Source organism: Rhinolophus sinicus, chromosome 1 (genome assembly GCF_057876585.1).
Source record: "Rhinolophus sinicus isolate RSI-liver-muscle chromosome 1, RSI-T2T, whole genome shotgun sequence".
In the NCBI taxonomy this organism is placed as follows: Eukaryota; Metazoa; Chordata; class Mammalia; order Chiroptera; family Rhinolophidae; genus Rhinolophus; species Rhinolophus sinicus.
The window spans coordinates 112893712-112908787 of record NC_142501.1 but is presented as its reverse complement, the minus strand read 5'-3'; the positions used below and the strand labels follow the sequence as shown (position 1 = coordinate 112908787).

The 15076-nt window shown below is 46.6% G+C and overlaps 1 long non-coding RNA gene across 4 annotated transcripts in view; it reads right to left on the bottom strand.

Moving 5' to 3' along the window:
* LOC148759191 (uncharacterized) overlaps positions 1 to 12603 on the bottom strand; it is a 41644-nt gene extending 29041 nt beyond the window's left edge. For 2 of the 4 annotated variants that reach the window (XR_016023004.1, XR_016023005.1), the window contains exons 1-2: positions 11479 to 12603; positions 7501 to 7709 (exon numbers count right to left, since the gene is read on the bottom strand). This is a non-coding gene — a long non-coding RNA (uncharacterized LOC148759191). Of the gene's footprint in view, positions 1 to 535; positions 718 to 7500; positions 7710 to 11478 lie in introns of those variants that run through there. The other 2 variants (XR_016023006.1, XR_016023003.1) reach the window with 2 other exon arrangements.
* Positions 12604 to 15076: the final 2473 nt, after the last annotated feature.

Genomic DNA, 15076 nt, shown 5'->3' with positions numbered 1-15076 from the left:
GTTCTTTGCTGTTTCATTTCAGAAACGCGTGCGCACTCACGTGCACACACACTGTCGAGCAGGAGACCCTGCTCGCCGCCCCATTTTTCAGGCGGGGCGGCCTGCGGGGTCTCTGCTCCCGCTCCCCACACAAAAACGCAGGATACAGTGAGGCCAAAAAGGAACTCCCACGGAGCCATAGGTAGGGGAGTCATACCACTATGGTCTCACTGGAGGCTGGGCCCACTGGACGCGCGACCTGCCGTCCGCCTTTCCGCCAACCGACCGACCGACGACTCTCCTCCACTCTCTTGACTCTGTTCCTCTCCTCTCTTCCGCTCTTCTCGGCTCTCCTCTTCCGCTCTCTTCGGCTCTGCTCAGCTCCTCGGCAATCCTCGGCAGTCCTCGGCTCTCCTCCGTAGCCGTAGCAGTTATACCAGCGGCCAATCGGCTAACAGGCCACAGCCGATGGCCAATCAGCCACAGCCCACGGCCATCCACCACCCGAGCCAGCACCCCTTCACGTGAGGCCGAGAGCCTGTAAACTACTCTCTGGGGCTCTGGCCCCTCCCCCCCCACAAACACACACACACAATTTCCTGTGCTAACTCTGTGTCTAGGTGCCGTTTTACTGGGAAGTCTGTGTTTGACCTACCTTTCCATTATTCTACAATATACCACGTGCGAGGAGAAGCAACTATTTTCTTGTCCACTTCTTATTCTGGTCCACATGTCACACTAAAATGGAGCAAAAGAAAGGGTCTCAGCCAATATGAGTGCTTTCCTTTGGCGCCTTCTACCGGACACAGATAGTCACAGGCTGAGAAAATCAGATTAGACTTAATGAGCATCAGGAGGCCCACTGCATACCTGGAACTATTCTCAACAAATTGTTTCCTGCTGGAAAAATGCTTTATATCACTTCATGACAAATCTCTCCCAACTTCTAATGAGTATCTCAGAAGCAAAGGGGTCTTTCCTGCTACTTCCTTTCCATTTCCTTTGCAGTTTCATGAAGTGCCTGTTTTCTTTAGTCAAACAAGTCATGAGATTTAAGGGGCCCTGTGACAACCAGCAAAAAACAATTAGAAAACCAAAGCCACATTTTGTCATTGTAACTAGCATCCAGCATAGTGACTAGCGGTCTGGAATTGGTTTGTTTTGTTTGTTTTGTTTTTGTGGCTTTTTGAATGAAATAATAAACAATATTTGAAGTGGGGTATATCACACACACATGTCTTTCTTTTAAGGAGAGAGACTTCTAGACTTGCCAGTCTGGGTGAGTAATGATTAATAAACTCCTAACTAAGAACTGTTTTCCCACCTCCAAAGTATTGAATCTGTTTAGACTAATGGGGAAAACACTGAAAAGAAAAATCAATAACAAACTCCTGCAAGAAGGAGTAAGGATTTTGTATTATAGGTTCTCCATGAAACTCAGGCTAAAACTGAAGAAATATTAGACTATTTCAACATAATATTAGACTATTTCAACATTCTTCTTAAAATTGATCATTAAAATATTTGCTCAGTGTCATGGTTAATTTAGCTAGGACAGAATGCCAAGTTGTATGGTCACACACCAATCTGGATGTTTTTGTGAAGGTATATTTTAGATGTGATTAATATTTAAATCAGTACCTTTGAGTAAAGCTTACTACCCTTCATAATGCGGTGGGCCTCGTCCAGTTGAAGGCCCTAAGAGCAAAGACTGAAGTTTCCCAAAATGGAAGGAATTTTCTTCAAGACCGAAGCATAAAATCCTGCCTGTGTTTCCAGCCTGCTCCCTGTGTGATTCAGACTCAAGACTGCAACATCAAGTCTTACCTAAATGTCCAGCCTGCCAGCCTACCCTACTGATGATAGATAGATAGATAGATAGATAGATAGATAGATAGATAGATAGATAGACAGACAGACAGACAGACAGACACACAGACAGACAGTCTTCTATTGTGTTTTTCCCTTCGGGAGAACTTTGACTAATATACCCAGTACTGCACTTTAATGTATACTCCATATAACTGGATCTCAAACTTTGACACATAGCAGGATACACACCATTTAAATCATTGTCTCTGAGAACACAGCCCAGTGCATCTGTATACTAGATAATAAGTACACTCAGTTTAGAACTATGTGACGTGCATCACACCAGATTTAATGAAGGGCTTTTAGGTGCATGTTATAAGCTTATTATGTATGGCCCAGAAAAAGGGGAAGGAAATAACATTTAATTTACATTTACTAACTTTTAATAAACACCTGCTATGTGCCAGGTAGCAGACTGGGCTCTTCCAAGTATACCACCTTATATCCCATAGAATCCTCTTAAAATTATAGAATAGATGGAATTACCTCAGCAAGGTTAGGTGACCTGCTCAGGACAACCTTTCATGTGTTCATCAGGTATTGCTGAGCAGCTGCTTTTGGTCAGGCACTTTGCGTGGCTCTGGGCCCAGAAAAGTAAACGAGAGACATGGTCTCCTCATGGAGCTAAAATTCTACAGAGTACAACCAATAACAGTCAAGTGAACAAGAAGTGAATAACATTGTAGGGAATGAAAAAATACTGAGAAGGAAATGAGCAGGACGAAGTGACATGGATCCAATGCTACGTCGGTCAGAGAAGGTTAAATGTAAGCTCACTGAGATCTGAAGGAAGTCAAATGAAGAATGAAGGTGGGGGGGTCGGGTGGCATCCTCGGCATTGCTGGACGGGGATGCCATCAGACCTGCTTTTGTATGTTCCAGAAGGAAACTCAAGGCGCCTGACATGGGGATGTCAAGTTTGGTGTAATCAACACATCGATGGGATTTAAAGACAAGGGAATGACAAGATCACCTGGCGAGAGACTCAGAGGGTAGAGCCCGGACGGAGCCCTGAGGACTCCAGCCATTAGAGGGCAATAGGAGGAGTGCCAGCAAGGATGCTGAGTAGAAGGGGCCACTGAAAATGGCAGGAGGAGAACCAGGAGAGATGAGTGTCCCAAAAGCCCAGCTAGTGCGACTGTCTAGGATCCAGATCTGATTCTGCATCCATGCCTTACCATTCCCTGAGTTTTAGCTACATCACTCCAGTTTCTGCCTGCATCATCACTTGACCATCTTCCCTGTGTATGTGCAAGTGTGTCCCCAAATCTCCCTCTGCTTATAAGGATGCCAGTCATCAGATTTAGGGCCCACCCTTATTCAGTATGACCTCCTCTTAACTTGATTACATCTGCGAAGACCCTATTTCCAAATAAGGTCATAAGGGGGTCAGTGTTTCAACATATTTGGGTGAAGGGACACAATTCAGCCCACCACAGAGGGAATAGTAGTTTTCTATTACAAAGTTTCTGTGGATTAGGAGTTCACGCACAGGTAAGATCAGGGTGTCATCGGGCTGAAATCTGGGGCTGTGGTTCTCATCTAAAGATCCTCTTCCAAGTTCACTGGTTGTTGGCATAATCGAATTCCTTGTGGTTGTAGGGCTGAGGTCCCAGTGTTTTTTCTGTCTGTTGGTCAGGGGTCAGCTATATCTTCAAAGTCAGCAGGAGCACATTACTCCGATGCTTCACCTTGTAAAGGCTTGCCTGGTTAAGGCAGGCCCTTCCAGGAATCTGTTTTGATTTGTTCAAAGTCAACTGGTTAGTAATCTAGTCATGGGAATAACATCTCATCATATTTCCAAGTTCCACCCATACGCAAGGGGTGGGAGTCATCTTAGAATTCTGCCTACTACAGAAGAAGCTTCTTTTAACCCCAGGAAGATTTAGAATTAAAGCATGCGTTAAATCTTTAAGAGTTATGTGTTTTGACTTTTTTTTTTTACGTTAAGGAGTGTGCATATTTGGTATTTATGTAGTTGCAATGTTTAAGAAAATTTGCCTAATTGGACCAAGAAGTCAGCCTTATAATTCCCATCTAAAATCATCTAATTGTAATCTGATTGTAAATGTATTTAAGTTGAAACATTCTAGTATCTTCAATGTTAGGAGAATTTAAGAATGAGCCCTTTTCACAGTTACTATATCGTGTCTGAGTTCTTTATACGGTTGAGCTTTTCTGAGTTGAAGGGATGCCATTTCTGACTTCTTCCATCTGCGCAGAGAAATCTGTAATCTTCACTGAGGTTGTAGCTAACTTCTTCAGCCTTGATTAGATTCTTAATTTTTAAAGCTTTTTTTATCCTAATATCTGCTATCTATTTCCTGACCCTAGTCCAGGAGAGTGGGGCCTGGTGGGGCGTGCTCAAGGAAGACTTTCTTTCTTTTTTTAACTTTTATTTATTTTAAGTGTGTTTTTCCAGGACCCATCAGCTCCAAGCCAAGTAGTTGTTTCAATCCAGTTGTGGAGGGCGCAGCTCACAGTGGCCCATGCAGGGATCGAGCCGGCAACTTTGCCGTCAAGCATACCGCGCTCTAACCAAGGGAGCTAACCGGCAGCCCCAAAGAAGGCTTTCTTAAGGAAATGATGTTTCATCTGAGACTGGATAGATGAGTCAGTTTGGGCCAGGCAGGAGAAGTGGGGAAGAGCATTTTGCTGACTGACTCACTCATTCTGAGTTCCAGCTCTGGGGCAGCAGCTCGAAAGGCGCCAGGGACACACAGGGAGGAAGCAAATCATCTGGCTGCAGAACGAGAGCCCGAGGGGCAGCCTCCCCACAGCAGAAGCGCTGGCAGAAACCATGGATTCCCCGCTGAGCCCTTCCCTCACCCACTGTCCAGACTCAAGCAGGTGCAACATCTGAGCTTCCACCAGCTTTGATCCTTATGATTCTAGAAGGCGAGTAAGGCAGGTGTTATCCGTTTTTCAGATGAGGACACCGATACTCAGAGAAGTGAAGCAACTATTAAATGGTGGCGAGAGGATCTGAGCCCAAGTCTTGAGACTGCTGGCTGTCTTTCCTGCTTAGCTGCCAAACTCTTAACGATCATTTTTATGGCTTATCATCGAAAAGCTTGTCTTTTTACAAAAAGCATCTATTGCATGAAATAGTATGCAAAAAAATTACTCTATTGTTGCAAATTACTGATTAAGATGTTATCTGTGACAAATGAGGGAAAGTAAAAGAGGAACCCATTCAAATGTCAGAGATCTGGATCTAGAAGAACTGGGAAAGAAAACAGAAGTTTCCCCCCGACCCCCAAAAAACTCATGAATTTTATTTTTTCTTGACCTGAAATCTGCCAGTCACATCTCCCAAGGGTTTCTCTCAACTCCTTGGCTTCCAATGGGCCATTTTTGTGATGTTGGGGAGACAAACAGTCAACTGCCAAAAAACCTGGGAAAGAGTTTTCAGCCTCAGGTGCTGAGGGAAACGCAACGGAGCAACTGACCTGAAACTTAGTCAAAGAGACACTGAAAGTAGGAAAACCACACCTCCAAAACCATCTTGGAGTCTGGGGGCTGTACCCTCCCAAAACTGAATAGATGACAATCAGAATGGGGGGGGTGGCAGGGCAGAGGAAGTCCACTTTGGATCATATGGAAGAAGTCTAGCTACCCTGAAGCAGCCATGTGCATGGAGTGGGAGGTATACAGGGGGGAAAGAGCCGACGGAGCCCCAGCCCTTTGAGTCTTCCCAGGTTTTGAGATGCCATCTGACTGCCGAAAGAATTCAGTCAAGAACCGCCAAGCAGAGCCCGACTAACTCCCACATTCATGAGCAAAATAATTGTTACTGTTTTCTCAAAAGTTCAGAAATAACAGAAGTAAAACCAACAAATCACCAAAGTAGTGATTAGTACAAGGTTATTGGGTTCACACCAAAAGACAGTTTGCAAAGTAAGAACATTTCAAACCCAAACATGGAATATTGCTATAAATCTCACAGCTTATAGAGTGAGAAAGCAGTGACTGTTCTTCACAGGGATTGGTTATTACATTAGAATTTTCTTAAATGACAGGGAAATAGGTCAGCAGTTACCTCATATCAACCTTGGGAAAGAGTTCAAGTTTTGCTTCTGATTTCCAGAGGCATAAGCAAGAAATGAACCAGGTCAAGTTAGACTTGCAAAATCAGCTAAATTAAGCTTTGCTGGTATGACTAAACTAATTTTATCTGCTCAGGGAATTTTCAAGGTTGGTCTCTGTTTGTTTTTTATTTTAACAGTTTTAAGCCAAAAATTGTGTGGTTGGGAGGGGGGTTGTTATACAGCAATAGATAATTGGACAACTGTTAACCTCCGCCATATCCCAAACACACACACACACACACATTTGATAATTAAGAAGCATTTATTGATTGATTTCAATGAGAGAGCCACTGTTCTATGCTCTGTAGCTATAAAGCTGGGGTAGAGATGGGGGTGAGAATCTCAATACGTGATTTCTCCCTAAGTCGCTTACAGAATAGAAAGAAAAAAGATCAAAACAAACAAACAGAACAAAGCCCCATGGGTGCAAGGTTGTAAGCACAGCAATCAAAGCCTGCTAATGTTATTATAGACACACAGGGATGGGGCACCCGACCCAATCTGAAGAATGGCTGGAGGAGGTTTCAGCTGAGCTGAGCCTCAAAGAACAAAAGGATAGAAGCCAGGAACAGAGGAAGGGAATGGAAGTGGGCAGACAGCATGAGAAGGGTAGCAAGGAAAGACATACACGCAGTGTGACAGGGACAACACTGCAAGGTGACTGGAAATGACACGGGTGCGGTGGGCATGAATGCGTAAGCTGGTAGGAGATGGGGATCGAATCTCCCAAGGGCATCTCAGCAGGGTACCAGCATGGTCAGGTCTCAGTTTGGAGCAGACCTCTTTGGCATTGGCTATGGAATGGCTGAGGCAAAAGAAGGTCGGAACAAGACGCACAGGTTGAGAAAGCATCAATGGGAGCTGGGGCCAGTGTGCGTGGGAGCTGGCTTTTATCATCTCACAGAAGACAATTAAGTCCCCAGGAATTTGGGGGAGAGACTGTGAAACCTTGGATAGCTTGAAATCATCCACAGTAGGAATATTTGCTCTACAGAAATTAATAATTGCTGTAAAGCAAGGCTTCCCTCCAGAGCAGGTGGTTAACCATTTACCAGCACATCACTGATGGAAGTAGAAATGCTAATAGATTCCAGAAAAGTTAAGAAGTAACAAGGGGCAAGCCTTGATGATTAATTCACTATGGGGGAAGAGTCAGAGGTGCTTCCAAATTTCTAATGTATACAAATGGGTGAATGTGAATGACGTGAGTTGCGATGGAGAATAGCGAGGAGAAGACAGTTTGGCCAAGATAATGAATTTCGGGGTTGTAACATGTTGATTTTGAGATGCCAGCAAGCAATTGATTGCAGACATCTGAAGCTTGGAGGAGGGTATGCGAAGGCCATGAGGGTCAGTGAGATTGTCCAGGGTGGGGAAGGAGAGCATAGAAGCATTAAGCATTAAAGGGTGCTGAGGGGGAGTGTCAGGAACACAAAGATTTCAGCTATGAGCGAGCTCTCAGATGGGGCATTCGGAGCAGCGGGGAAAGCACAGAGCATGTGATCACAGGTATCAAATGCAGCAGAGAGGGTCAATAAAATAATTCAACGGTAAGTACCTGTAAGTGATGCGTCCCATTTCACCATCTTGAGGTATAAAAAGTGGCATTTCGGGGCCGGCCCGGTGGCTCAGGTGCTTAGAGCTCCATGCTCCTAACTCCGAAGGCTGCCGGTTCAATTCCCACACGGGCCAGTGGGCTCTCAGCCACAAGGTTGCCAGTTCAATCCCTCAAGTCCGGCAAGGGATGGTGGGCTCTGCCCCCTGCAACTAAGATTGAACACGGCACATTGAGCTGAGCTGCCACTGAGCTCCCGGATGGCTCAGTTGGTTGGAATGCGTCCTCTGAACCACAAGGTTGCCGGTTCGACTCCTGCAAAGGATGGTGGGCTGTGCCCCCTGCAACTAGAAAAATGGCAACTGGACCTGCAGCTGAGCTGTGCCCTCACAACTAAGACTGAAAAAGGACAACAACTTGACTTGGGGAAAAAAAAAAAAAAAAAAAGGTCTGGAAGTACACAGTGTTCCCCAATAAAGTTCTGTTCCCCTTCCCCAATAAAATCTTTAAAAAAAAAAAAAGTGGCATTTCTTTAGTATTCAAACACCCAATCCTCTAATTATCAACCACCCATCCTAACATTCTTAGGGTTTCTACCTCATATAAAGTCAGACATGCTTACACGGTGTAGATATCTGTTCCAGAAAATGAATATATTACATCTATTACCGTGTTTCCCCGAAAATAAGACCTATCCAGACAATAAGCTCTAATGCATCTTTTGGAGTAAAAATTAATATAAGACCCGGTCTTATTTTACTATACTATAAGACCAGGTCTTATCTAACATAATATAAGACTGGATCTTATATTAATTTTTACTCCAAGAGACGCATTATCGCTGATTAACCGGCTAGGTCTTATTTTCAGGGAAACACGGTAGTTCTGTTTCTCTGAAGAACCCTGACTAATACAAACAAAAAGCCTAAACTGAAATTAAGTTAATTTGGTGACTACTGAAATAGGACACCAAACACAATGAACCAAAAGGAATTCACGTTTTTTTTAGAGCTAGACGGAAGCTAAGAGTTCACCTGTCCTGGCCTCTTTACCTCCCTGATAGAGAGGTAAGTCCCAGGGTACTCTGCCCCTTCCTGCGTCTCAGGCTGGGCCCAGGTAGCCTGACACCCAGGCCTGTGTCCCCCACTCCACCAGGGACTTCTGAGAAGAGAGATGTCTCATTGTGGAAAAAATAAATGAGATGGAAAACAGACAAATCACGTGTGTGTCAACACTGACAGGTGAATTATTTAATTAGAAGCAAGAACCTATGCAGAAAATGAAGTACTGAGACTATTTCTCACTCCTCAAACATACATAGAAGATAATGACAATACTTTTCAGACCATGACAAAGAATTGTGATATCATGATTATTTTTCCAAATCACTGGCTCTGGCTAATTAAGACTTTAACAGAAAATTTTGCTCCAAGAACTCAACAGTTTTACAGCAAAACAGGGAAACAAAGATTTAATGTTAACTCCATGTTCTGCCTTGATTTGATAGAAAGATGGCAGGCACTAAGAGAGCTTCTCTGTATACGCAATGGGAAAGGAGTAGGAAGCCATTAATAAGTAGTATTATTACTATGGTATTCCTATTTAATATTCACAGAGGACCAACAATCCCCTAAAGGATAAATACCCAACTCCTTCCCAATGAGTTTATTGTTTCATGATTTAGGGACATAGGATGAAGGAGAGGAACAAGGACCACACACACACACACACACACAAACACACACTCTCTGGCGTTTCATAAAGCGGTGCCATTTTCCCTGGGATTCAAGATACTTGGCTGAATCTGCTGCAAATTGGCGGCAGTTGAGAGTCTACTCCCAGAGCCTCTTTCTGATGGAGGCCTCGACTATACACCTCACTCCTCATACTGTACAGGCAGATGCTGCATATCAGTAAGAGGAAATCAGTCTGAGTCCCTCTTTCCAATTCATTCAGGTGTATATCTAGAAGTGGGATTGCTGGCTCATGTGGTAATTCTGTTGAACTTTTCGAGGAACCCATCCTCAGAATATTTGGAGTCAATGGTGAACTGAATCTAAAGCTCAAAGGAAGCCCAGACCAGCTCAGCTACTGAGTAGATGTTGGCCCAACAGGAGAAGGGACATATCCTTTCTGGGACAATATGATTATTTACCTCAGGCTCTAATGTTCTTTTTGGTGTTTTTCTGCAACTCGACTGAAGTATAATTTACATGCCACAAAATTCATCCATTATAACTGTAAACTCAGTGATTTTAATTACACTAATAGTTGTGCAGTCATTACAATCCAGTTTTAGAATATTTTCATCACCCCAAAAATACCCTCGAGCTTGTTTGCAGTCAAAGCTACTCCCAGCACCAGCCAAGCCCAGGTCTGCTTTCTGTCTCTGTTTCCCTTTTCCAGACATTTCATATCTATATATATACAATCATGGTCTAGGTAGATCTTTTGGATCTGGTGTCCCAAGTATGAATATTAGTTTACTAGCTCAGATGTACATAAAAATATTACATAGCTTTACTTTCCACTCAGCCCGTGCCAGGAGGGATGTAGGGAGATCCACTGTCAGGCATCACTGCGGCCTGGAGTGGAGGTTCTCCTTCTCTAGGGTCTTGCAAAAATCTAGAAGGGCCTTCAGTACCATTGGAATCAGGACCACTTGTTCTTCAGCCCATTCATCTTGCTGCTGATACCCTCATTACCCAACACAAGGGTTCTTCTAAGGAGAAGGCAGGCTGCTCTATTATTTCCAGTGACAAGTGTGGACTCCAGAATCTGCCAAAACTGTGGGGCCAGGTTCTCTAGATCTAATAGATGCATCACACAGCTGTGTGACACCAAGAGCTTGCCTGGTGCGGCAGGGGCTCAGGAGACCACCAATCCCCACCCCTTCCACTCTAGAGTAGTCATTCTTCTCTCCAACTGCTGAAAAGCCCCCTACCCCATCCAGCCTATCTCCCCTTTCCCCACCATGACACCTGGGATATATAAGGTGTTTAGTGAGAATGAGCTCTCTCAAAAGGATGGTGCAAATGCCCTTGAAGTAGGAAACACAGGGATTAGCTGCCTTCTTCAAACAGAAGGAGCTAGGGGGTGGGGAGGAGCACAGAGATCATTTACATAAACGAAGGAGTACCTCCCTAAATACCCTACCACAAAACCACATCAGCGAACAGCTAAAAGCAAGGTACAGTTTCAGTTTTCTTAGGGGCACTTAGAGTCCATCTACTCGTGGAAGTGTGACAGAGGAATGAGGTACCGCCTGGACTAGTCAGGCTGAGAAACAAAGCCGGCTCTAACACTAGCAATCTAATAATACAATTAACACTGCACCAGGCATTGTTCTGAGCATTTTACATGCATTCTTCCTTTAATCCTCACCAGGACACGAGGCAGTAGGTGCTGTAGATTTCAAGCCTTTGCAGCAAGCTCTGATTCAGAATTCAGAATTGTTTGGATGTTAGCAAGGTAACACATGCCTGTAATTTATATAACATAACTCCCCAAGAGGTTCTGAAGCAGTTCTCATACAAACTAGCCAATGTGCCTTCAGGGAAACAAATAATCACAAGTGGTCTAAAGCCTGTAAAAGGCTTTATGTACATCAGTTTAGGTCAGGTTTTGTCTTTAAGTGAATTAAGAAAGGGTTTGGTTCTCGGAACTTTTTGTTATTGGGGATCCGTATAGTCCTGCCCCCATTTTACAGAGAGCGAATGAGGCACAGCACCAGCGTGTAATTTGTCCAAGGTCACATAGCTGCATAGTAAGAAGTGGTGGAGGTGCTCAATGCCTCAGAGGCCCTTCCTGCTGGGAGCAAGGAGGTGGAGAGAAAATTCCCTTGACCACTTTCTGTACCAGAAACTCATCCCCAACCTTCCCACTCTGTAGCATGGGCAGCATTGCATATGAGCTTCCTCCAGTCCCACCCCCCTATCCCCTCCCCCCTCCCCAGCTTCTCTCATACTCAGTTCATCTTACCTTACTATGGTTTAAAATAGAAGAAAGCCCAGTGGAGTGTGACTCAGCCCAGGCACGCCTACCAGGCCCAGGAGGGGCGCTCTGGAAGTGAGTCTGGGGGCAGTTACTAACTCGCTAGCTGCCCCTGCTCTGCTCCCGGGGGTTAACCTCAGGGTGGTGTGAAGGGCCAGGCAGGAGGAGCCGGCCCGGAGCAGGCGGTCTAGATAGCGAAGCAGAATCCTGCGGGATCTTTCCAGGATGCCAGGAAAGGGAGCATATGCCTCTTGCCACTTGTATTAGGATTCCCCCGCATCCCCGTGCCTGCGGCTCATTTCCATCTCATCAGTGAGCAGCGTGGATGCTCATCCACACGCTGCTTATTCCCACTGATTTCAGCAGCGTCAGCTCCTTCATTCCAAAATCAAGGCTTCCAGGTATGACGTCCTTCTTGGTCTTCAGCGCAAACCGGCTCCCAGACACTCTTCCAGACCACCTGCAACCCCGCCCTAATTGCTGTTTTCCAGTCTTGCTCGAGGGTCCCATTGCCTGCCTGGTGCTCCGACCGCTGAGATCAGATGACTTCTGCGTCAGGTGTGCTCGTTCCTGCTCACCGTGCTTACACTGCAAACTCGCGCGGTTCTCCCTCCTTCCTCGTCTTGTTTCCTTCCTTTTAATTCTGACAAATCCGGAAGCATCTTCCCTCCTCTGGTCCAGTAGAGCAATACCCCTGCTTCCCAGGTACAATCCAGGTCAATGCAGTAATCCCCCTGCCTGGGGCAGCTGACACATCCAGGAACAAAACCAGGTGTTTTGTTCCCTGGTAACAAAAGCGGAGAAAGCATCCCGCAGCCTTTTTGTTTAGAATTAAAGGTCTATTTTAAGCGTAAAATCAGGTGGAAAGCCATGCCGTGCTCAGTTACCTATATCCAGATGTAAGGCTTTTAATAGAGATCGACGCCTAGTTCCAAGGATGCTTGGGACCATCCTCCTCTTGCCACGGGGTGCAGCGACCCCCTGTGGATATGGCTTTATATAGGGATCCCCGCGGGGAAGAACGACTCCGCACACATGGTTTAATTAATAATTTATTTTGATTAACGCCGTTCGTCACGGTTATCACACTGACACCTTGGCGCAATCCTCATTATCCCGGTCGGCGCCTAGAGCCAGCGGGAGTCCGCACAGGGAAGAGGGGCGGAAGGACACTTGGGGCAGGGCCGTCGGTGGGCTGGGACCTTCGGAGGGCGGGGCCTGTCGGGGGCGGGGCGGCCTGTCGGGGCGGGGCCTGTCGAGGCGGGCCTGTCGGGGCGGGTCCTGTCGGGGCGGGTCCTGTCGGGGCGGGCCTGTCGGGGCGGGTCCTGTCGGGGCGGGTCCTGTCGGGGCGGGTCCTGTCGGGGCGGGCCCTGTCGGGGCGGGTCTGTCGGGGCGGGTCCTGTCGGGCGCGGGTCCTGTCGGGGCGGGCCTGTCTGGCGCGGGGCCTGTCGGGCGCGGGGCCTGTCGGGGCGGGCCTGTCGGGGCGGGGCCTGTCGGGGCGGGGCCTGTCGGGGCCGAGGCCTGTCGGGGGCGGGGCTCGGGACAGTCCCCGCCGCGGCGGGGAAGCCCACACGGCAGTCAGCTGAGCGTCGCTGGGCGGGGTCGCAAGGCGGCAAGTCAGCCCGAGGCTCCCCGAGTCCCCGCCGCCGCTCTCCCGCGTGTCCTCTGGTCCGCGTTTGCATCCGGGTACCGAGCCTCCCCCAGCGGGCACGATGCCGAGGAAGCAGTGACCGGGAAAAGGCGGGAGCGCGCGCGCGGGGTGAGCCGGGCCGGGGGCGGGTAGGGGTTGGGCGAGGCGGTGGCTCCTTCTCTATCTACCCTGGAAGCTGTTCCCGCAGACCCCTTCCCTGCCATCCTGAGCCAGTAGGGGAGTGGGTGGCGAGGGGTGGGGCGTCCCCTCCTGTGGGAGGGTTTCCAGTTCCCGGCGGATCCTCACCTGGTGGGAAAGGGCCGCGAGGGCGGCCATCCCTGAGCGCCCTTCCCCCCTCTGCACCGGCCTGGCTGGCGGCAGGTGACTTTCCTCTGTAGGTCGCAAACGTGGTTTAAAGTGATACCCTCCCGCGGGTTGGGAATCACTGTGCAGCTAGTGCCTCATTACAAGGGAAGTGGTTAAGGGTACACCTTTGGGAGACGTGAAAAACTGAAAACTACTCTAGCTTTAGGAAACGGCCCAGGAACACTGGAGAACAAATGACTTCTCTCAGGTGGTGGGATACTGAACAGCCACCTGAAAGGAATCTTCATAAACCGTTGTGTCTAGTACGTGTGTGTGTGTGTGTGTGTGTGTAAATGTGTATATACATACTTTTATACTTGTGTTTAGACAGAGAATGTGAATGTTTCATGAGGCTGAGGAATTGCTTTTACTGTTGGAGATGTGTAAGCTGGAGACAATAAACATGGAACAGAGAAAATGAAACCAGGTTCGTCTGCCTCCTCCACCAGGAAAACTGTTGTACGGAAATGTGTGCCACAGACATATTTAAGGAAAACCAAAGCTGTAGGCCCGTAAGGTGGTGGTAGGACATGGAAAGCCTGAGATCTGGTTCAGCAAGTGGCAATGTGAATGGCAAACCCCCCTTGCTCTTTGTCTAGGGGCCAGGCTAACCCTCAGGCCCTGCCCAGTCTGTAGTCAGCTGGGAGACCCTGAGGAGGCCGGGCCAGGGACCGCCCTGGAATGGACTACCCTGGAGAGAGGAGACAATGATTAGAGTCTTTGGGATGAACGGTCCGCTTTTCTACTGGGACGGTTTCAGTAGTTCTTTAGATATTGTGAACAGCATTATAAAAGTAGTGTCTTTTTGTAATTGACCTCAGGTTGCATCTTATGCTATGGAATCCAAATAAACCCTCTAAAAACCAAAAGAAACTTATTGTTGAAAGGAACTGGTCATTGTATTTATTATCTTACTGTGGAAGCCCCCCATTTAAGTAGATCTCCGAGCCCTGCTTCTTGGGAGTTTTCTAGATACTTGAACTGTGTGATATGTTCTTTGGAATCTATGGAACAGTAAATACAAAGGAAAAGGAAAAAAGTAAACTTTGTCTTTTTGAAATTAACATCTATTTCATGCAGAAAAAAATATATTACAAGTTTTCATTGTTTTCACTTTGATGTGCATGAGGATTGAATAACAGAATATATGTTATGAAATGATGTCCAGATACCTTTGCATTAAGTTGGTGCAAAAGTAATTGTGATTTAAAAGGTTAAAAATGACAAATAGACATATGAAAAAATGCTCAACATCACTAATCATCAGAGAAATGCAAATCAAAACCACAATGAGATATCACCTCACCCCAGTCAGAATGGCTATCATCAACAAGACAAATAGTAACAAATGTTGGAGAGGCTGTGGAGAAAAAGGAACCCTCATACACTGTTGCTGGGAATGCAGACTGGTGCAGCCGTTATGGAAGGCAGTGTGGAGGTTCCTCAAAGAATTACGAATAGAATTGCCATATGATCCAGCAATCCCTCTCCTGGGTATCTACCCAAAAAATCTGAAAACATTTAGAGATAAAGACACATGTGCTCCAATGTTCATTGCAGCTTTGTTTACGGTAGCCAAGACATGGAAAC